Source organism: Podarcis filfolensis (assembly GCF_964270895.1).
Source record: "Podarcis filfolensis genome assembly, chromosome: 8".
Classification (NCBI taxonomy): Eukaryota; Metazoa; Chordata; class Lepidosauria; order Squamata; family Lacertidae; genus Podarcis; species Podarcis filfolensis.
Window position 1 is genome coordinate 5884629 of NC_139611.1, and position 23077 is coordinate 5907705.

The 23077-nt window shown below is 42.9% G+C and overlaps 1 protein-coding gene and 1 long non-coding RNA gene across 2 annotated transcripts in view; one reads left to right on the plus strand and one right to left on the minus strand.

Annotated features, from left to right (window-relative positions):
- The window catches only part of LOC310769723 (uncharacterized protein), an 88933-nt gene that overhangs the window by 53260 nt on the left and 12596 nt on the right, over positions 1-23077 (plus strand). The gene's annotated exons all lie outside the window — the stretch shown is intronic.
- LOC310769971 lies at positions 1230-5595 on the minus strand. The gene is made up of 2 exons (XR_014551903.1): positions 5342-5595; positions 1230-1450 (listed from the first exon to the last, which is right to left on the minus strand). It is a non-coding gene; the product is annotated as an uncharacterized lncRNA (long non-coding RNA).

Here is a 23077-nt window from a genome sequence, read left to right on the forward strand (position 1 = left end):
TTATAAAATCCCTGATCTTCTAATTTCTTCCACCAACCAGGCTCCCTTTGACCCTCCTGCATATATTTTAACGGCATCCACCTTGAGTATGTTGGCATCCATTTTGTATTCCAGTTCTTCCAGATTCCTAACGCAGTTTTCCTTGGTCCTATTATCTTCTTAAAAGCCATGTTAATATCTCTATTAAATAGCCCTTCTCTTCCTATTCCTTCATTTATTTCATTCTCCAGCCTTATCATTTATTCCCTTCCATGTATCCAATATCTATTAGATTTTTCAACTGGAACGTTTCATAGTAAAATTCTAAGTTTGGTATTCCCCATTCCATCTCTTCTTGAGATGAATAATTTACTATGTCTGGGGTTCTAACTCTTTTACTTCCAAAAATCCAATTTTTAAATACCTTATTCCATGTTTTGAACCATATTTTCCTAATGGGTAGTGTAATTACTTGAAATAAATATAATAAAAATAAAAATAAAATATTTTAACTGCTCTAACCCTACCTAGAATAGATAAATTCTTATTTTTCCATGATTTTATATCTGTCTTGATCTTTCTCCACGCTTCTTTGTAATTTACATCTGGAATCCTAGCACTATTTTTAATAATATTTACACCAAGTATTCAATTCTTTTCCTATTGATATCCATTTTTGTCATTTTTGCAATTTCCTTCTTCTCCTCTCTATTTACATCCCCAAATAAAATTTCAGACTTCTCCAAATCCCGACTCTTCTTTAAAGTTCTTCAGGATTATCATAAATTCTCTTACACCCTCTAAGGGGTTTGTAAATAATAATAGGATAGCATCTGCATAAATCTTTAACTTAATTTCTTCCTTTCCTTCCTTATATCCTTTTATCCTTACTGAGTTTCGTATTCTGTCTGCCAAGTACTCCATACCCAATGCAAATAGTAGTGGTGAGAGTGAACATCCTTGTTTAACTCCTCTTTGTATATTGAATTGATCTGAAACCCCCTCGTTCACTCTGACCACAGCCTTCCCTTCTCTATACAATTCCCGGATTGTTTCGACAGAGTTCTCTCCTAATCCTACCTCTTGCATAAAATTTTACCTCTTCCATAAAAAATTTATGTCAAATTGTGTCGAAGGCCTTATACACATCCAATTTTAAGACCACCAATTTTCCTTTTACCCTGCTTGTTAATAAATGTATTTATTAAAACAATAAAAATAAAAAACAATAAAAATAAAAAAATAAAAAATGTATTTATTAAATGTATTTATTAAAACACATTTCTTATAGGATGGCCTATGTATCTTCCCTTAACAAATCCATATTGATCTTCCTTAATTATTTTAGGTAACACCTTTTCCAGTCGCCTTGCCAGGATCTTTGTAAATATCTTATAGTCTTGATTTAATAGGCTAATTGGTCTGTATGACCCCACCTCTGTAGGGTCCTTTTGTGGTTTTTCTATCACTACTATTTCCGCTAGTTTCCAAGTGTCTGGGGCTCCCCCCCCTTCTAAGATATTATTAAATACTTTTTTCAGTTCTGAGCCCAGGATATCAATTGTTTCTTTATAAAAGTCTGGCGTAATTCCATCTAATCCTGGGGATTTCTTACTTTTAAATGATTTAACTACATTCTCTATTTCTTCCAGAGAAATTTCCTTCTTCAGTCTTAATCTATCACTTTCTTCGATTTTAAACCCTAAACTTTCCCTAGTTATATTTTTATTTTCTTCTTTATATAAAGATTGATAGAATCCTGCAAATTCTTTCCTTATTTCTCTAGAGCTTTGTGTATGTATTTTCCTTCTGGTCTTAATGGCCTCCACCCTCTGTTGATCCCTTCTTTTCTTTAAATTGTTTGCCAGTCTCTTATATGATCCTATTGAGGTTCTCTGAAAATCATTTTTGATCATATTATCTCTCTTCCAACTATATCCAGCTCATCCAATTCCTGTTTTAACTTTCTTAACTGCTCCTGTCTCCTCCGTAGAAATGTAACTTGTTGCTGTTGTTGCAAGATTTCAATCTCTTTAATTTTTTCCTGTCTCCCCGAGTACCAATCCTTCTTAATCACAATCTCTTTCAGTATACAATGTCCTCTTATAACAGCTTTGAAAGCGTCCCATACTATCAGGATCTCGGCTGAACTATTGTTTTCTTTAAAATACCAACCAATTGGTTTTCTAATATATTCCCTGTCAATCTCTTTTGCCATCATTAGGTTATTGTACTGCCATCTCCTACTTTTTCCATCCTCTTCCAGTCCCAGCTCCACAAATAGTGGAGCATGGTCTGAAATCCATATTCCCATAGTCTTTGCTGTTCTAACACTGATTTCATTCCCTTCTTTAATTAGCACATAGTCAATATAAGAGAAAGTCTTATGTCTGTTGGAAAAGAAGGTAGGTTTGGTATTGGGGTTTCCCCTCTCAAAAACATCCTTTAATCCCCATTTAGATAACCTGAAAGTACTATTCTTTATATTCCAATTAAAGTCTGCTGTAACGATGACTTCCCCTTAGCGTAAAGCTGCAGTCTATTGAAGGTTTTCTTTATAATTTTTTTCTGTCTTGTGTTAGGCTTGTATATATTAGCTATTGTAAAGATTTTTTGTGACAGTTTAATTTTTAAGAATATAAATCTACCATCATTATCTTTTTTCGGCTCAGAACCTCCGGCCTAAGATTTGCATTACATAGTATAGTGACCCCTCTAGCCTTGTTCGTCGCTTTTGATTCTGCTATTAGGCCCCATTGCTGAGAGCATAACAAAGGTCTATTGTTTGCTTGGGCTCTATGAGTCTCCTGAAGGCATAGCATATCCACTTTCATTTTCTTAGCCAGTGTCAGAACCCAGTAGCGTTTGGTGTTTGAGGCCAGCCCGTTAACATTTAAAGATAAAACCTTTAAAGATCTATCCATTATCCCAGCTACTGTTTATTTTTTGAATCCCTCTGTGTACATATATTATATTTTCAATTCTGGCCCATTCAACTCTCCCCTGAGACTCAGTTAGGGATCTCCATGATCCCTGTCTCATGGTATCTTGGAGAACCACACTCCTCTCCCTTTGCTCTTGGAAAGTTTATATCAGAAAAAGCAACACACACACACACACACACACACATATATATATATATATATACACAAAAGACCATTTTAGATGTCTCTAGTATATATTATTTCTTGCTGTTTCCTTCCCCTCTTGACTTCCGTCTTCTTTTATTCTCTTGTCTCTGCACTGGAGATTCTGGAGATTCTTCACTCGACTCTCCCTGTTGGTCTACCTGTAATTCTTCCGAACATGAGAGTTCTTGCTCAGTCTGTCCTTCTAGTCCAACTCCTAAATCAGCTAGCATTTTTTTTGCTTCACCAGGGTTCTTAGCAGAATATTTCCTGCTGTCTCTAAAAACCAACGGTGTAGCAGGGTAGGCCCAGGTAAAGAGAATTTTGTTATTGTAGAGAGCTTGTGCAAACCGCTGCATACGTTTCCTGTCTTGAAGCATTTCCTGAGAAAGGTCTTGTCTCACTATGACCTTTCGCTGTTTAAACTGCAGGTCTGCTTTCTGCCGGAGTGATTTATAAATTTGATCTCTTAACTTCTCTCTTGCGAGTGCCATAATTACGACCCTGGGAAGTCCAGAGCCTCCTTGTGATGTGAACACCCGGTGCACTCTCTCAATTTCATTCTGCTCAATTTCAATTCCTTGTTCTTTGAGCCCTTGTAACATCTCCTTTTCCAGGTCCTTATTCCCAATATCTTCAGAAATACCAGAGAATTTTAAATTCCTTCTGCGCTGTCTATCGTTCATTTGTGAAATCCTTTTTGTCAGAGATTCTATTTTGTTTACGTTTGCATCAGCTACCTCTTTTGCATACTCTGCTATTTTCATAACTTTTTCTACTGTAGCAGTCATTCTTCTCATCTCTCCTTTCAAGTCTTGCATATCAGCGCGAACATTTGCTTCCGAACGCTGAATCATTTCACCCAGCTCCTTCAAAGACTTGGCCATCTTGCTAAGTCCTTCTCAAGTCTTTCCCAAATAAATAGATAAACCACCGTTTTAAACACTAACTTACTCCAATCCAGGACTTGGACCTAAGCCCAGTTTTCGATCAGGTATCTCAGCTATCAGTTTGCAGAGAGTTATTTGTTTCTCAGGCTTTTAATTAGTAAAGTCCCAAGAGCGAGACGGGTGTGCATCTACCCACACCGACGCATGCGCAGTTGTGCTTGCACCTGGCTTTAGAGCTACTACAATTGGTGGTAATTTCAATTCTGCCCCTTTAGGCGTGAAGGCTATTTGAGCTTGAATTTTAGATAGGAAATCACGTCCCAAAAGGGAAATGGGACATTCTGGTACATAAAGAAACTGATGAGTGAGGGACCTCCCTCCAATCTGGCACTCTTGGGGTTGCAGAAAGGGTTTTTTTGCTGGCTCAGACTGGTTTGAACAGGTCTAGGCTGGTTTGAACCAGTCCAAGCCGGGTGGTACAGGTCCAAACCAGTTGGAACTGGTTTAGACGGGTTGGAACCAGTCCAATCCAGTTTGAACCAGCTGAAACCAGTTGGGAAAAGTCCATGCGGGTTCCAACTTGCCCACACCAGTTTGAACTGGCCCAGACTGGTTGGAACTGGCTCAGACTAGTTGGAACAGTTCTAGGCTGGTTTGAACCGGTCCAAGTCGGTTGAAACATGTCTAAGTGGGTTGGAACCGGTCTAGGCCAGTTTGAACCGGTCTAGGTAGGTTATTGCCGGTACAAACCAGTTTGAACAGGTCTAGGCCGGTTTTAAAAGGCCCAAGCCAGTTTGAGCAGTTCCAAGTGGGTTGGAACTGGCCCAGACAGGTTGGAGAAGGTCCAGACCAGTTGGAGCAGGTGCAGGTCATTTGAAACTGAATTTGAACAGTTCAAACCAGCCTAGACCAGTTCAAACCGGCTTCGACCAGCACAAATCGGCTTGGACTGGTTCAAACCAGTCTAGACCTGTTCCAACCAGTCTGGGCCAGTTCAAACTGGTCTGGGCAAGTTGGAGCCCACCTGGACCTTTTCCAACTGGTTTCGGCTGCTTCCAACTGGCTTGGGCTGGATCCAACTGGTATGAAATGATTCCAACAGGTCTGGGCTGGTTCCAAGTGACATAGACCTGTTCCAACCAGCCTGGACCTGTTGTAACCAGCTTGGGCCAGTTTCAAATGATCTGCACCTGCTCCAACCTGTCTGGGCCAGTTCCAACCCACTTGTAACTGTTCAAACCGGCCTAGACAAACCGGCCTAGACCGGTTCATACTGACCTAGACTAGTTCCAAGCGGCTTGGACCTGTTTCAACCGACTTGGACCGGTTCAAACCAGCCCAGACCTGTTCCAACCAGTCTGGGCCTGTTCCAACTAGTCTGGGCAATTTGGAACCCACCTGGACATTTTCCAACTGCTTGCTTGAAAACCCGGAAGGGTTAACACCAGCAGGGGGAGCCCTGCTGATGCACATCAACTGGAACCAGTTCATACCTGTTGGGTCCAGTCCACGCCGGTTGGAACCATCCCAAAGCAGTTGGAAAATGTCCAGGCGGGTTCCAACTTGCACAGACCACTTGGAACTGGCCCACACTGGTTGGAACAGGTCTAGGCTGGTTTGAACCGGTCCAAGTTGGCTGAAACAGGTCCAAGCCGGTTGGAACCAGTCTAGGCCAGTTGGAACCAGTCTAGACCGGTTTCTGCCGGTCCAAGCCGGTTTGAACTGGTTGAAGCAGTTTTGTACCGGTCTAGGCCGGTTTGAACAGTTCCAAGTGGGTTGGAACTGGCCCAGACAGGTTGGAGCAGGTCCAGGCCAGTTGGAGCAGGTGCAGGTCATTTGAAACTGGCCCAAGATGGTTACAACAGGTCCAGGCTGGTTGGAACAGGTCTATGTCGCTTGGAAGCAGCCCAGACCTGTTGGAATCATTTCATACCAGTTGGATCCAGCCCAAGCCAGTTGGAAGCAGCCAAAACCAGTTGGAAAAGGTCCAGGTGGGCTCCAACTTGACCAGACCAGTTTGAACTGGCCCAGACTGGTTGGAACAGGTCTAGACTGGTTTGAACCAGTCCAAGCCGATTTGTGCCGGTCGAAGCCGGTTTGAACAGGTCTGGGCTGGTTTGAACCGGTCAAATTCAGTTTCAAATGACCTGCACCTGCTCCAACTGGCCTGGACCTGCTCAAACCTGTCTGGGCCAGTTCCAACCCACTTGGATCTGCTCAAACTGGCTTGGGCCATTTCAAACAGGCCTAGACCATTTCAAACTGGCCTAGACTGGTTCCAACCGGCTTGGACCTGTTTCAACCGACTTGGACCGGTTCAAACCAGCCTAGACCAGTTCTAAGCAGTCTGAGCCACTTCCAACAGTCTGTGCCAGTTCAAACTGGTGTGGGCAAGTTGGATCCCGCCTGGACATTTCCCAATTGGGTTCAGCTGGTTCAAACCAGCTTGGACCAGTTCCAACCGGTCTGAACGGGTTCCAACCGGCTTAGACCTGTTCCACCTGGCTTGGACCGGTTCAAACCAGCCTAGACCTGTTCAAACCAGTCTGAGCCAGTTCCAAGCAGTCTGGGCCAATTCAAACCGGCCTTGGGAACTTAGAATCCGCCTGGACTTTTTCAAACTGCTTTGGGCTGGTTCCTACTGGCTTGGGCTGGATCCAACCAGTATGAAGGGGTCCTAGCAGGTCTGGGCTGCTTCCAAGTGACACAGAGCTGTTCCAACTGGCCTAGACCTCTTCAAACCGGCTCAAACCGGCAGAAACCAGCCTGGACCAGTTCAAACTGGCCTAGACCAGCTCAAACCGGCTTGGACCGGCACCAACTGGCCTAGTCTGGTTCAAACTGGTCTAGACCGGTTCCAACCAGCTTGGACCGGTTCAAACCAGCCTAGTCCAAGCTAGTCCAAACCAGCTTGGACTGGCACAAACCTGCCTAGACCGTTTTATACTGGCCTAGACTGGTTCCAACCGGCTTGGACCTATTTCAACCGACTTGGACCAGTTCAAACCAGCCTAGACCTGTTCCAAGCAGTCTGAGCCAGTTCCAAGCAGTCTGGGCCAGTTCAAACTGGTCTGGGCAAGTTGGAACCCGCATGGACTTTTCCCAACTGGTTTCCAACCAGTCTGAACCGGTTCCAACAGAATTGATGGTAACAGGGCGCCGGGGCACTGAATGTGGACCTTTCACTACCACATTTCCAAATCAGGCGACTGCATTTTGATCGGGAACAAAGGGAAGCGAATCTCTGAGAATCTGGTGAGTAGCACTTCACAAGGGACATAGCGATGCGGGGGGAGTGTTCAACAGCTTGTAATTCAAGCACTTCACTGGGCTGTATGATAGCAGATTTCAAAAGGGCTTTCAAAAGGGGTCTCAAACTGACCCCATAGACTTTGAGAACGCATTGTGAGCTGAATTGGCCAAGTCAGGTTGCGTGGCGAGTTCCCACCTCCCACCAGTAAGAATAAAGACACATGACACCGTTGTTTTAAGGTTAATGGGCTAAAATTGGCCACAACTTTATTGGTCCTATCCGATTATCCAGCTTCGGCCTGCTTACTTGAAGACCCGGAAGGGTTAACACCAGCAGGGGGAGCCTTGCTGATGCACATCAACTAGGCACTCCCTAGGCACTCTCGGTATGGGTTTTGTTGGTTGTTATATAAAATTTCTTTTTCCCATACCGAGATTTTTTTAATCAAACCCCTTAAGCTTATCATCCTTCTCAAATATTGTTTTTAATTGGAAATATTCTAACCAATTCACCCCCTCTCTTTTAATTCTTCAAATTTCTTTACTGTTGGGCAATCTTTTTTCTCCAGACCCAAGTTCTTGTTTTTTAGTACCCGTATATGATTTTTAGATACACGGGTCCCTTGTAGACATATTATATCCCATTTTCCTTTCTTTAAGGTACATTCTACTTTGTTCTTTTTCAATTTACTGTTCAAACCATTAATATTCCAGGAAATACACTTAAAGGCCATACAGTTTTATTAAATTTATATGAACTACTTTAAAATCGGAGGTAGTTGGTAAAGAAAAAGAAAAAGAAATGATAATAATAATAATAATAATATAAGGGCACAAAAGGTAGAAGTCGTTATAATAATTCTAGCTTTATCTTGTTTCTTCTCACTCTTGGAGCCTTTCTCCTCCCAGCTCCTCCCAGTACTTCCTCCAAAAAATTCTGGTCTCCTCCACCGATCTAAGGGTTCTTCTTCTCTCTTTATATGTAAAGGTAAGTCCTTCGGGAAATTCCCACCTGAACAAAATTTTATTCTTCTTCAGCGCTGATGTTAAGAATCTAGAATTATCTCTCCTCTTCAACAACCTGGTTGGGATCTCCTTCATAATCTCGATTACTTTGCCCTCTATACACAAGGGATCAGTTCTATTCTTTAATAGGATTTTTTCCCTGAGTAGCCTCGAGTTCAGAAATACTAAACAATCTCCCGGTCCCTTTTTGTTTCTTGACTTGTTCACCTTAATCCTAAATATTTTTTCAATGTCCAAAAGTAATTCATCTTCCTCGACCCCTAACCAATCCGCCAGTTCTTTCAATAGTTTTGTTGAAATTTCATCCTCCTGGTTCTCTTTAACTCCTCGGAAGCGCAACAACATCTCCTTTTCCTTCATCTCAAGGACAGCAATTGCATCCAGGGTCTCTTCCTGAACCTTCCTCAGCTCCTCAGTTTCCTCTTTGTTTTTCTCTTAGACTTTCCTTGAATCTCTTTGATCCGCCTGAATTTTTTTCATGGCTTCCTCTTATTTTAATGACTTATTCTTTATCTCCTGCACCATCTTGTCTAGCTCTTTGTTCTTTGTTGTCAGTTGGTTCACTTGATTAGAAAGGTCCATTATTAATGTGGAATTTTTCTCAATCTTAGTGCCCATACTATCCACTTTTCCATCTAAGAATTTAATATTTCCATCTAGGGTGCTTATCTTATCTCCTAGGTTCTTCTCCATTCTTTCCATTGCCAATAATATCTCTTTAAGGTCCATGTTGCTCTCATTCTCCACCACTGATGTTCTCCTTGCTTGGTTAGAAGCTGAGGCTAGGCCAATTGTTGTCTGAATCTTCTTCGATCCCATTGAGATGCCTACCTAGCAATACCTCTTTTAAAATAACAGTTTCATGTGATCTCTGCGCTTCTTTTATTTCTGGGAGTTTCCCTTGCTTCGCTTTTTATACTGCCATTTCCGCTTTAAAAAAATAAAAATAAAAAATAAATTCCTTTTTGAATTGCTCTTATATTGAGTAAGACCAGGAATCTTCTTTTAATTGTCTTCTGTTGATTTTACTCGCGTCTTTCACTTCTTTTGCCACTAGGCGTCCCTCTAGTTTTTTTACACTCTGTTTTCTCTCTTTTGTTTTCCCCTTTCTCTCTTTTTTTTTAGAAATATTTATTAAGATTTTTCAAAAACAGATATACAAAAACACATAATAAAAAAGCAAAAAAATAAGAGTAAACACACACACACACAAAAATACAAAAAATTAAAAACAATTCTTTTTCATAATTTATGTTTCCCCCTTTCTCTTCCTGCTTGCCTTTGTTCGTGCCTGCCTTTGTGTCTGTTATGGCGGGACTCATTCACCCTTCTCCTTCCCCTCACAGCCCCTTTGTCCCACACAGCCGACCCAGAGTGTTTTGTCCTTATTTTTAATTGAAGGCTCTGGTTAAAAGCTGCAACTTTATGTAAGTAGAAGCTGCTGGTTTTCCCCCTTTCTCTGCTATTTAAGCAGTCTCTGTCTCAGCATTCTCAGCAGTCTCTGTCTTTGCTGTTTTAAAACTCTCTGCTGGGTTATATTCACTCTTACAAGGCACCTTTGTGAAGTTTAATAACAGTTACTGTTGGTGCTGTGGGGATTGGTCCCCTTTCACTCTTAAAAGCTCACTCTGTATTTTACATATTCTTTATTTCTGCTGCCTCCACCTCTGTGCTCTGCCGATAACCAGCAGTTTTCCAGTTCCCATTTCTTTATAAGGAGGGGGGCGGGGGTCTCTTTATCTCCAGTTTTAAACTTAATGGAGAGTTCAGCGCTTCCTCGCCGGGTTTGGAGACGTTAACGCCAGAGAATGGCTCTGCCCCTTAGCGCTGAGGTTCTCCCCTTGCTAGCTCTTCGGCCAGACGTTTTTAAATGGTTTGGTTTTGGGGAAACCCCATAAATGTGCTGCCATCAGCTCTGAACTCAGGATCCCCACCTGAGCTCGGGAAAACTCACGCCTCCTGTTCTCCCTCAGTTTTCTCTGGCATCTGGACCGCCTCAAGTTGCCAAGAGCGCAATCCTTCACCCGTCCTCTGAGTGCGCTGCTCCGGAAGTCCTCTGCCCACAACTTTATTGGTTGCAGGTGAAGAGCGGTATTGGCTTAGGCATTGGTCCTATCTGACTATCCGGCTTCGGCCTGCTTGCTTGAAGACCCGGAAGGGTTAACACCAGCAGGGGGAGCCCTGCTGATGCACATCAACTAGGCACTCCCCCGGGGACACAGCTCAGGGGCATGCCTTGGGCCCTGGCCTCCATAGGCTTCGGTTGGGGCCACAACCCACAGAATCCTTTACCGGACTAGCCTTCAATATCCGGGGGAGGTGATGGCGCTCCTCTCCCCAGACATCTACATAACAATACCCATACCAATGCCTAACCGCCACTCGAGCAAAGCTCGCCGCCAATACCCTCAGACCTGCAACCAATCCCTAATCCCCGCAGATATGTCAGCCAACCAAACATCGTTTCCAGCATTGGAAAGATGCACGCCATCCTCGCAGTAGAGGGTCACCTTGCTGAACTGGATGTTGCGGTGATCAATGAGCCCCCCCCCCAGCGCTGCCACTCTACACGCCACTGAGCATTCCAGGATCTTTCTGGATTTGTTCATAGCAATAGGGCATCGGCAGTCCCTCCAAGTGCGCCTTTCCAACAGTGATGACCAAATTATGACTAAATTTGGGAAAGAAATCCTCAGATCATCAAAACCATCGAAAATGTTCCACATTAAGTCCACGCTCTTCCAGTAGGCCAAATCATTTCCATCCTGCTGAATGACAAGGGCATCGGGTGGGCCTTTCATGGCGGCTCTAGCTTTTACTGTTGGCAGAAATTCCGCCCAACGCATTCCACGGTGAGTGATCCAGGAGATTTCAACATGTTTTGGCAGATCTAACCCGCACCCCTGGTCACGGCTGACAGCACGGTTTCTGGCCCAGTGGACATTACTATGGCTTATGATCCAAACGCGCACAACCACGTCAGGTATAGGCCAGTTTGAGCCAGTTCAAGCCGGTTTCAACCAGCTCAAACCACTTGGAAAAAGTCCAGGCAGGTTCTAACTTGCCCAGACCAGTTTGAACTGGCCCAGAATGGTCGGAATTAGCTGAGACTTCTGCAACAGGTCTAGGCTGGTATGAATTGGTCCAAATCAATTTGTGCCGGTCCAAGCTGCTTTTAACTGGTCTATGCCTGTTTGAACCGGTCTAGGCCAGTTTGTGTCAGTCCAAGCTGGTTTGAGCAGGTCTTGGCCAGTTTGAACCGTCCCAAGCCAGTTGGAACAGTTCCAAGTGGCTTGGAACTGGCCCAGACATGTTGGAGAAGGTCCAGGCATGTTGGAGCAGGTGCAAGTTTGGACCAGCACAAACCATCACGACCGGTTCAAACTGGCCTCAACCAGTTCAAACGTGCTTGGACCAGCACAAACTGGCTAAGACCAGCAAAAACCAGCCTAGACCGATTCGAACCAGCTTGGACGGGCACAAATCGGCATTGACCCGTTCAAATCAGCCTAGACCTGTTGCAACCAGTCTGAGCTACTTCCAAATTCTAACCAGCTAGGGCCAGTTTCAAATGACCTGCACCTGCTCCAACTGGCCTGGAGCTGCTTGAAGCTGTCTGGAACTGTTCAAACTGGTTTGGGCTGGCTCAAACCAGCCTAGACCTGTTAAAAGCGGCTTGGACCGGCATAGACCGGTTCAAACTGGCTTGGACCAGCACAAACCGCCTTGGACCTGCACAAACTGGCCTAGACCGGTTCAAACCAGCTTGGACCAGCACAAACTGGCTTAAGCCAGCACAAACCGCTCTAGATCGGTTGAAAGAGGCCTAGACCGGTTCAAACCAACTTCGACTGGCACAAACCAGCCTTGACCAGTTCATACGGCTTCAACCGGTTCAAACCATCCTAGACCTGTTGCAACCAGTATGAGCTATTTCCAACCAGTCTAGGCCAGTTTAAAGTGGTCTGGGCAAGTTGGAACCAGCCTGGACCTTTTCCAACTGGTTTGGGCTGGTTCCAACCGGCTTGGGCGGGACCCAACTTGTATGAACTGGTTCCGACTGGTCTGGACTGGTTCCAAGCGACATAGTCCTCTTCAAACCGTCCTGGACCTTTTCTTACCAGCTTGGGCCAGATTCAAATGACCTGCACCTGCTCCAACTGGCCTGGACCTGATCCAACCTGTCTGGGCCATTTCCAATACACTTGGAACTGCTCAAACTGGCTTGGGCCATTTCAAACCGGCCCAAAGCGGTTGAAACTGGCCAAGACTGGTTCAAACCAGTTTGGACTGGTTCAAGCTGGTCTCAACAGGTTCGAACCAGCTTGGACCGGTTCCAACCAGCCTGGGACTGTTCTAAAAATCTTGGGCCAGTTTCAAATGAAACTGCACCTGCTCCAACTGGCCTGGACCTGCTCAAAGCTGTCTGGAACTGTTCAAACAGGCTTGGTCCGGGACAAACTAAGAGCCAGTGTGGTGTAGTGGTTAAGAGCGGTAGTCTCGTAATCTGGGGAACCAGGTTCGCGGCTCCGCTCCTCCACATGCAGCTGCTGGGTGACCTTGGGCCAGTCACACTTCTATGAAGTCTCTCACCTCACAGAGTGTTTGTTGTGGGGGAGGAAGGGAAAGGAGATTCTTAGCCGCTTTGAGACTCCTTAAAGGGAGTGAAAGGCGGGATATCAAATCCAAAATCCTCCTCTTCTTCTTCTTCTTCTTCTTCTTCTTCTTCTTCTTCTTCAAACTAGCCTAGACCTGTTCAAACCAGCTTGGACCAGCACAAACTCGCCTACACTGGTTCAAACCGGCCTAGACATGTTCAAACCAGTCTGAGCCAGTTTCAAGCAGTCTGGGCCAAAGCAAACCAGTCTGAACAGGTTCCGGTCTGGGCAAGTTGGTACCCACCGGGAACTTTTCCAACTGGTTTGTGCTGGATCCAACCGGCTTGGACTGGATCCAACTGGTATGAACTTGTTCCAACTGGGCTGGGCTGGTTCCAAGCAACATAGACCTGTTCCAACCGACCTGGACCCAATCTAACCAGCTTGGGCCAGTTTCAAATGACATCCACCTGTTCCAACCGGTTCAAACCAGCCTAGACCTGTTCCAAGCAGTCTGAGCCAGTTCCAACCAGTCTAGACCCGTTCAAACTTGTCTGGGCAAGTTGGAACCCACATGGACTTTTCCCAACTGGTTTCAGCTGGTTCAAACTGGTCTGAACCGGTTCCAACAGAATTTATGGTAACAGGGCGCCGGGGCACTGAATTTGGACCTTTCAGTGCTGCATTTCCAAATCAGGCAACTGCATTTTGATCGGGAACAAAGGGAAGCGAATCTCTGAGAATCTGGTGAGTAGCACTTCACAAGGGACATAGCGATGCGGGGGGAGTGTTCAACGGCTTGTAATTCAAGCACTCCACTAGGCTGTATGATAGCAAATTTCAAAAGGGCTTTCTCACGGGACTGTGGTGTCAAACTGACCCCAGAGACTTTGAGAACGCATTATTTTAAGGTTACTGGGCTAAAATTGCCCGCAACTTTATTGGTTACAGGTGATGAGCGGTATTGGCTTAGACATTGTTCCTATCCAACTATCCGGCTTCAGCCTGCTTCCTTGAAGACCCGGAAGGGTTAACACCAGCAGGGGGAGCCCTGCTGATGTACATCAACTAGGCACTCCCCCGGGGTCACCGCTCGGGGGCGTGTCTTGGGCCCTGGCCTCCATAGGCTTCCGACGGGGCCAAGCCCCCCGGAATCTTTTACCGGACTACCCTTCAATATCCGGGGAGGTGATGGCGCTCCCCCCCCCAGACATCTACATAACAATACCCATACCAATGCCTAACCGCCACTCGAGGAAAGCTCACCGCCAATACCCTCAGACCTTCGACAAAGTTTCATGGAAATTTCGAAAAATATTGCTTTTTATATCGGTCCTGGAGGTTCTGCTGAATATGATTAGAAGGGACTGGTTGGTTAAAGGTATACAGGTCGGAGCCAAACAGTACAAATTGAGAGCATTTGCAGATGATTTAGTATTAACGTTACAGGAGCCAGAATCTAGTACCAAAAGGGTTTTAGAACTAATTCAAGAATTTGGTCAAGTGGCAGGATTTAAATTGAACAAGTCAAAAACTAAGGTTTTAGAGAAAAATTTAACACTGACTGAAAGAGAGAGGTTTCAGAATGAGACAGGTTTGACTGTGGTTAAGAAAGTGAAATACTTGGGGATTAATATGACAGCAAAAAATGGGAACTTATTTAAAGATAATTATGAAAAATGTTGGACGGAAGTGAAAAAAGACTTAGAAATTTGGTCAAATTTGAAGCTTTCCTTGTTGGTCGAATTGCAGCTATAAAGATGAATGTATTGCCTAGAATGTTGTTTTTGTTTCAAACACTGCAAATTGTGGACAAGATGGATTGTTTCAAGAAGTGGCAGAAAGATATCTCTAAATTTGTCTGGCAGGGCAAGAAGCCCAGAATAAAATTTAAGATATTGACTGATGCAAAGGAAAGGGGTGGATTTGCCCTGCCAGACTTTAAACTTTACTATGAATCAGCAGCATTTTGCTGGCTGAAAGACTGGCTACTTCTTGAGAACACAGACATTTTGGATTTAGAAGGTTTTAACAGTGTTTTTGGGTGGCATGCATATTTGTGGTACGACAAGGTTAAAGCACATAAAGCATTTAAGAACCATACTGTCAGGAAAGCTTTGTTCAATGTTTGGACAAGATATAAGGATTTATTGGAAAATAAAACACCAAGGTGGCTGTCACCAATGGAAGCAAAAGCTCAGAAAAAGCTCAATATGGAGGCCAAATGGCCGAAATATTGGGAAATCTTGGAACAAGAGGGAGATAGACTAAAATTGCAGAGTTTTGAGAAACTAAAAAACAAAGTGCGAGATTGGCTTCATTACTATCAGATAATGGAGGCATATAATTTGGACAAGAAAATTGGCTTCCAGGTGGAAAAATCAAAATTAGAAACCGAACTGTTAGAACCCAAAACTAAGATTTTGTCAAGGATGTATAACTTGCTGTTGAAATGGAACACTCAGGATGAAACGGTGAAATCTGTTATGATTAAATGGGCACAAGATGTTGGACATAACATTATGTTTGCGGACTGGGAACAGTTGTGGACCACCGGTATGAAATTTACGGCATGTAATGCCTTAAGAGAGAATATTATGAAAATGATATACAGGTGGTACATGACCCCAGTCAAGCTTGCAAAAATATATCACCTGCCCGATAATAAATGTTGGAAAGGTAAAGAAACTGAAGGTACATTCTTTCACCTTTGGTGGACGTGCCCAAGGATTAAGGCTTTCTGGGAAATGATTTATAATGAAATGAAAAAGGTATTTAAATATACCTTCCCGAAGAAACCAGAGTTCTTTCTTCTGGGCATTGTCGGCCAATTGGTGCCAAAGAAGGACAGAACTTTTTTTATGTACGCTACAACAGCAGCAAGAATACTTATTGCAAAATATTGGAAGACACAAGATTTACCCACTTTGGAAGAATGGCAGATGAAGATGATGGACTATATGGGACTGGCAGAAATGACTGGCAGAATCCGGGACCAGGGAGAAGAGGCGGCGGAAGAAGATTGGAAGAAATTTAAAGACTATTTACAGAAATATTGCAAAATTAATGAATGTTAGAATGATGTTGGATAGAAATTGAGTGGTTTCCAGCTGTAATGCTTTAAGAATATGGAAGAAGGGTTAATTAGGTAAAAAAAAAAAATAACTAAAATGGTTATTGGAAATAAGTGGTATTGGCAACAAAGTTAATAAGAATATGCAAAAATGGATTGATAATGTATGAAAATACTGAGTTATAAAATGTTAAGTTATAGAGATAAGATAAATGAAAGAGGGTAAGGATTTGCTGATTTGATTATTTAAATGGGAATACAAGAAGGGGAGGTGTGAGGAAGTCAAAGAAACAAGCAAACGAGTTTTATGTTATGAAAAACAATTGTTTTTAATTTTTTTGTTGTTTCTGTGTGTTTTATTCATCTTTTTATTTTTTCTCTTTTGTTACTATGTGTTTTTGTATGTTTGTTTTTGTGAAATCTTAATAAATATTTCTTTAAAAAAAAGGAAATTTCTAAAAATATTATTAGAGGCTTTGTGACTGTTAAAGATGTATTGTAAAAAAACTGAGATGATAAGTTAGTATTAACTGGCAATATAAGACATGGGAAATGCGTAATGAATAGAAAATAGGGATGATTGGTGGAGGAGCTGGTGGAAGTACAAAAACTGGAAATTTGAGGACAGGATTGTGTTGATTAATTTGTAAAAGAAAATTTAATAAAAATTTATTTTAAAAAAAGGAAATTTCTAAAAATATTATTAGACCAGATGGACCTGGGAGACCAAATTACAAGAGGGTTAAAAGCAATTTATGAACAACAAGAATCAAATATAATAATAAATAATGACATGACTGATTATTTTAAAATACAGAAGGGCACCAGACAAGGGTACCCACTTTCACCATTATTATTCATTCTGGTTTTGGAAATACCAAATCAAGAAATCAGACTGGATCAAGAAATAAATGGAATATCCCTAGGGGAGAAAATATACAAAATAAGGGCATTTGCAGATGATTTAGTGTTAATGGTGGAAAATCCAAAGGAAAGCATAGCAAAGGCTCTAGAAAAAATGGAAAACCTTCGAAGGGTCTCAGGTTTTGCTTTGAATAAAGAAAAAACGGAACTAATGGTAAAGAACATGGGAGACCAAGAGAAAAAGGAACTGGTAGAAAAATTTGGATTACAAATTGTAAAAAAAAAAAAGAAATATTTAGGAATCCAAGTAACAATGAAAAATATAAATTTGTTTGAAGATAATTATAAAAAAAAATGGGAAGAAACAAAAAGAGAAATGGAAATTTGGACAAGATTGAATTTAACACTCTGGGGTAGAATTTCGGCTATTAAAATGAATATTTTACCAAAACTCTTGTTCCTTTTTCAAATGATTCCCATAATAGGTAAAGATGATTGTTTTAAAAAATGGAAAATGGACCTAACAAAGTTTATATGGCAAGGCAAAAAGCCACGGATCAAACATAAATTATTAACTGACATAAAAGAGTGGGGAGGCTTTGGACTCCCAGACCTGAGACTATATTACGATGCAGCATGCTTTAGTTGGATCAGAGACTGGATTAAGTTAGATAATAGTGCCATTTTAGACTTGGAGGGATGGAACAACAGATATGGTTGGCATGCCTATCTAATTTACAACAAAGTGGCAGTACATAAAGAATTTCTCAGTCATGTAATTAGAAATGCATTATACAAGGTCTGGGTGAGACATAGAAGGTTGTTCGAACCGAAAACCCCATGGTGGGTCTCACCATTAGAAGTCATATCGGTTAAAAAGAAAAATATGATAGGAAGAATGGCAACATACCAGCAGCTCCTAAAGGAGGAACAGGGCCAATTAAAACTAAGACCATATAAAGAGGTGACCCCATATTATACCACATGGTTACAATATCACCAAATTGCCCAAATATTCAATCAGGATAAAGCAATAGGATTTGAAAAAGAAGAATCAAAATTACAAAAAGTATTATTACAAAACTCAAAAAAGAATATATCCAAAATGTATAATTTATTATTAGAATGGGAATTAAAGGATGAAGAAGTAAAATAAGTTATGACTAAATGGGCATGTGATAAGGATATGTAATTCGGCTGGACCAATGGGAGAAATTATGGAAATATGATATTAAATTCACGGCATGTTACACAATCAGAGAAAATTTCATGAAAATGGTGTACCAATGGTACTTAACTCCGGTAAAATTGGCTAAAATTTACAAATTAAAATCGAATACCTGTTGGAGATGTAAAAAAGAAATAGGAACAATGTTTCACATGTGGTGGGAATGCCGACCTATTAGACAATTCTGGAATGAAATCTATGAAGAACTCAAAAAGATGTTTAAAATATCTTTCAGAAAAAAACCGGAGGCATTCCTTTTAGGTTTAATTACAAATGATATCCCCGAAAATCAAAGGAAAGTATTCCTTTATGCAACAACAGCTGCCAGGATGCTTATAGCTAAAAACTGGAAAGGCAGAAAAATTCCATCAGTGAAAGATTGGCAAATTAAATTTTGTGAATACATAAATCTGGCAAGACTCACAGCTTACATAAGGGGACAATCGGACCAGAAATTATTAAAAGAATGGGGTTGTGCTAAAGAGTATATGAAAAAACATTGTTCTGGAGTTAGTATATTGGTATGTAATGAATGATGCTTTACAGGGTTAAAGGAAAAGAAAAATGGTGTAAAAAAAAAAAAGTACCAAGGTGGAAGTAATCTAATTAGACACAACAACACAGTAAGAGTAAATTTTTTGAGGTCTTAGAACAAAGAAAGGAAGTCAATTTGTGTTTATGTACGTAATGATATGGTTTTTTTTCCTGTAGATGTGTGCTTTTTCGTTTTTGTTTAGTTTAGTCTTGTCTCCTTTGCTTTTTTTTCTTTCGTTTTCTGTTTTTTTTCCTATATGTTCCGGGGATTTTTGTTTGTATAGTATTATTTTGGATTCAATGTTTGTAATTTTTGTTATGATTCTGCATTGAAAATAAAAAAAAATTCAAAAAAAAAAAATCTCATGAGCTCTGTAAGATCTTGAACTTTTTTTATGTACGCCACAGCAGCAGCAAGAATACTCATAGCAAAGTATTGGAAGACACAAGATCTACCCACCCGGGAAGAATGGCAGACGAAAGTGATGGAATACATGGAATTGGCTGAGATGACTGGCAGAATCCGGGACCAAGGAGAAGAGTCGGTGGAAGAAGAGTGGAAAAAATTTAAAGTATATCTTCAAAAATATTGTAAAATTAAGGATTGTTAGAAAGATGTTGGAAAAAGAAAATTATATGGCTTTGGTAGAAACGATATAAAGGATTAAGTAAAAATGAATTGACGAAAGAGTGAACGTAAAACTACAATATATTAAATCAAATTATTAAGATAAAAACAAGGTTGGAAGGATTTGCTGAAATAACAATTTGAATTAGAATACAAAAATGGGAGGTGTGAGGAGGTCAAGGAAATAAGTAAAGGAAGAAAGTTATGTAAAGGTTTAATCTGTTTTTTTTTTTTTTTTGTTTTTTTCTCTTTTTTTAAAATGATTGTACTTTTTCTGTCTTTTTTACTTTTTTCTTTTTTCTCTTTGTAATCTTCAAAATTCTGAATAAATATTATCTATATATATATAAAAAAAGATCTTGCAGATGGCCACTCACCTTTTCCAGTCAGCACTGCGTCCAGTGCTTAACAGCAACGTTGTCCTGAAGCCTCCAGGTTCCCTCTGCCTCTGTGTCCGAGTCCTTCTGCCAGCTGCCTGGGGTCATTCACAGGCTGACGTGTCTCTCTCTTTTCTCATTTATGGTGCTTATATCCAACCTGGCACCTCAGAGCAGTCTCGAAGGGGTTTCCTATCTAATCAATAAAATGACACTTAAACAAAATCATAGAATTGTAGATTTGGAAAGAACCCCAAGGTGCATCTAGTCCAACTGCCTGCAAAACAGGAATCCAATTCAAGAATCCCTTGCAAATGGCCACCCAACCTCTGTGTATAAAAAACCTCCAAAGAAGAAGAGTCCACCACCTTCTGAGGGCGTCTGCATTGATATCCCATCTTTTTCTCCAAGGAGCTCAAGATGACAACCTGGCCCCAGGTCACCCAGTGAGCTGCATAGCCGAGTAAGGAGGTATTTGAACCCTAGTCTCTCCCAGGGCTTCCCCTTCTGAGAAACAGCTCTTCACTTCACTCACAGAAGCTGCTCAGTTCTGCTCCTGATGAGCAGTGGCTGGTGTGGTTTAAAAAACACACAACTGCAAGCATTCTATGATGTCACAGTAGGGGGCTTGCAGGCACTGGGCAACAGAAGTTGGCATGAGTGTTACACAAATCTTAAGGTGCACACATAGCAGACACGCACCCTAGAGAAAAAACAACCCTTCACCATTCAAAAATGATAAAATATTCCCTGAAAAAAAAGACACTTTCTTTGAGTTCACAGAGCAATCCTGAAGCCCTCTTAATGACCCCAGATATTTACTCTGCAGTTGAAGGAAAAACCTTTCCCAATAGTTCTTTTCACTTACAAATCCTTCAAAAGCTATAAACATCTCACATAAATAGGGGTAGATCTGTGACAATGGATTCAAGAACTGAGGTATTTACCATTTCAAGGGAAAGGCTCAGACTGGTCAGGAAAGGGCAATTAGCAAACATTGTCAGGTATCACGACAAGAGACAAGCCAGGAGACAAGACTGCCTCTTTCTGTGATGCATGTCTGATGCTTGTTGGGTGGGCAGTGGTTTTCAACCAGGGTGCTGTGGCACCCTTTGGTGCCTTGAATGATGGTCAAGGATGCTGGGAGCAACACTGGCCTCTGTCCCTCTTTCTCCCTCCATGCCTTCTTGCATCTCTGCCTCCCAAAGGCTTGCACAGCTGTTTGTTGCAGCACCCCTGGCTACAAGCTCCCCAGGCGAACGGTGCCTCTGGAGCTGGCCAGGGGGTGCTCCCCAGGCCCCTGTGGGGCAGCGTGAGGAGGCACCTCTCTTCAGGGAAGGGGCGGCAGCTGTGGCTGTCCAGAGGACTCCTAAGGAGAGGGGAGAGGAGAAGAAGGAACACTCCACAAAGGAAGGAGTCAGAAAAAGGACGAGAGGCTGCCAGCTCTGCTGGCAAGGGGTGACATAGCTGGGCTCCTGAGCCTCACAGAAAGAATGTAGTTGGTCAAGGGAGCCGTGGACTCAAAAAAGTCCAAAACCTCTGGGCTAAGGGAAACCCAGCCAGATTGAAGGGGGGGGGGTATAAAAAATAAATTATTATTATTATCAAGTCTTTAAAAGTTGTTACACACACTTGTCTTGGCTCCTCACCTCCATGCAACATGTAAGGTGAGAAACTCTGTCACAACAGTAAAATTAAGATCTGCCTTGCTTTGACTGGTTCCTGCCACCGCTCATTCTTCTCTGACCCATCATGGATTTAGCCCCAACCCCAAGAAACTAGTACCGTATTTTTCGCTCTATAACACGCACCTGACCATAACACGCACGTAGTTTTTAGAGGAAGAAAACAAGAAAAAAATATTCTAAACAAAACAGTGGATGTATGATTTTTGTGGTTCATGCTGTGGCCACAGACGTGATCTGACGGTGAGTTTGGGGTAGCCCAATGCAAAAATCCTGAGGATCCATGTGGATCCATGCTTTGTAACCACGTTTTTGCGCCATTGCAGCCGCATGAAACAGTGGGTGCGTGTGTGTTTTTTGGTGCAGGCTGTAGCCATGGATATGCTATGTGATCTGATGGTGAACTTGGGGTGACCCAGTGCAAAAATCCTGAGGATCCATCTGGATCCGTGCTTTGTAACCACACTTTAAGTGGGGAGGGAAGGAAAAGCATTCAAGGGACAAGGAGCACGTGTGGGATGTGTGGAGAAGGATGCTGCTAATAATGCAGAAGAGGGGTTTAAGGGAAGAAGGAACACGCGTGGGGTGTGTGGAGAAGGATGCTGCTAATGATGCAGAAGAGGGGTTTAAGGGGAGAAGGAACACGCGTGGGGTGTGTGGAGAAGGATGCGGCTAATAATGCAGGCGAGGGGTCTAAGGGGAGAAGGAACACGAATGGGGTGTGTAGAGAACGATGCTGCTAATAATGCAGGAGAGGGGTTTAAGGGGAGAAGGAACACGTGTGGGGTGTGTGGAGAAGGATGCTGCTAATGATGCAGAAGAGGGGTTTAAGGGGAGAAGGAACACGCGTGGGGTGTGTGGAGAAGGATGCGGCTAATAATGCAGGCGAGGGGTCTAAGGGGAGAAGGAACACGAATGGGGTGTGTAGAGAACGATGCTGCTAATAATGCAGGAGAGGGGTTTAAGGGGAGAAGGAACACGCATGGGGTGTGTAAAGAAGGATGCTGCTAATGATGCAGGAGAGGGGTTTAAGGGGAGAAGGAACACGCGTGGGGTGGGTGGAGAAGGATGCTGCTAATGATGCAGGAGAGGGGTTTAAGGGGAGAAAGAGCTCGAGTGGGGTGTGTGGAAAAGGAGCTTTTCGGCGAGCTGAGCGGGGAGGGGGGAGGGAAAGAGCACTGTTGCTTTAAAGGAGCCAACCGGACAGCAGCCACTTACAGCAGTGTAAGCAGCTCCTTTCCTCTCCCGCTTTGCTCCTTCTCTCCCTCTTTGCTGCTTTACGCAGCTAATGGCGAAGCCCCTGCAACCCAAGTCCTGCTCAGCAGATCAGCTGAGACGCTGGGAGAATCGTAATTTCCCCCTCTCCCTCATCCCGTGCCCTCCTGTCCCCAGCAGCCTTTTTAAAAAGTTTTTTACTGGTTTTCACTGCGCTCGTGGCTCAGAGCCCTCCTGTGCCCTGCCGTCCCTCTGCAGCCTCATTGCTCCATTTAGAGAGCACACGGACCTTTGCTAGCTGAGGCTGCAGCAGCTGTTGCTGGCTACGGGGCGCTTTTTCCAGCTCGCTATGGCTCCCGTCTGTCCCTCCTCACGTGTAAGCGGCTTCTGCCCGCTTTGCTGCCATGGCTCTCCTTCCCTCTCTCCTCCTTGGCTCCCCCCCTCCTCCTGGCTGTAAAGCAAGCAAAGCTAGAGCCGTGCAAAGCCCTGCAAGTGGCTCCCGCTTTGCTTGACTGACGGCAGCCATGGCTCCGGTCAAGTGCATTCGCTCTGTAACACGCACAGGCATTTTCCCTTACTTTCTAGGAGCAAAAAAGTGCG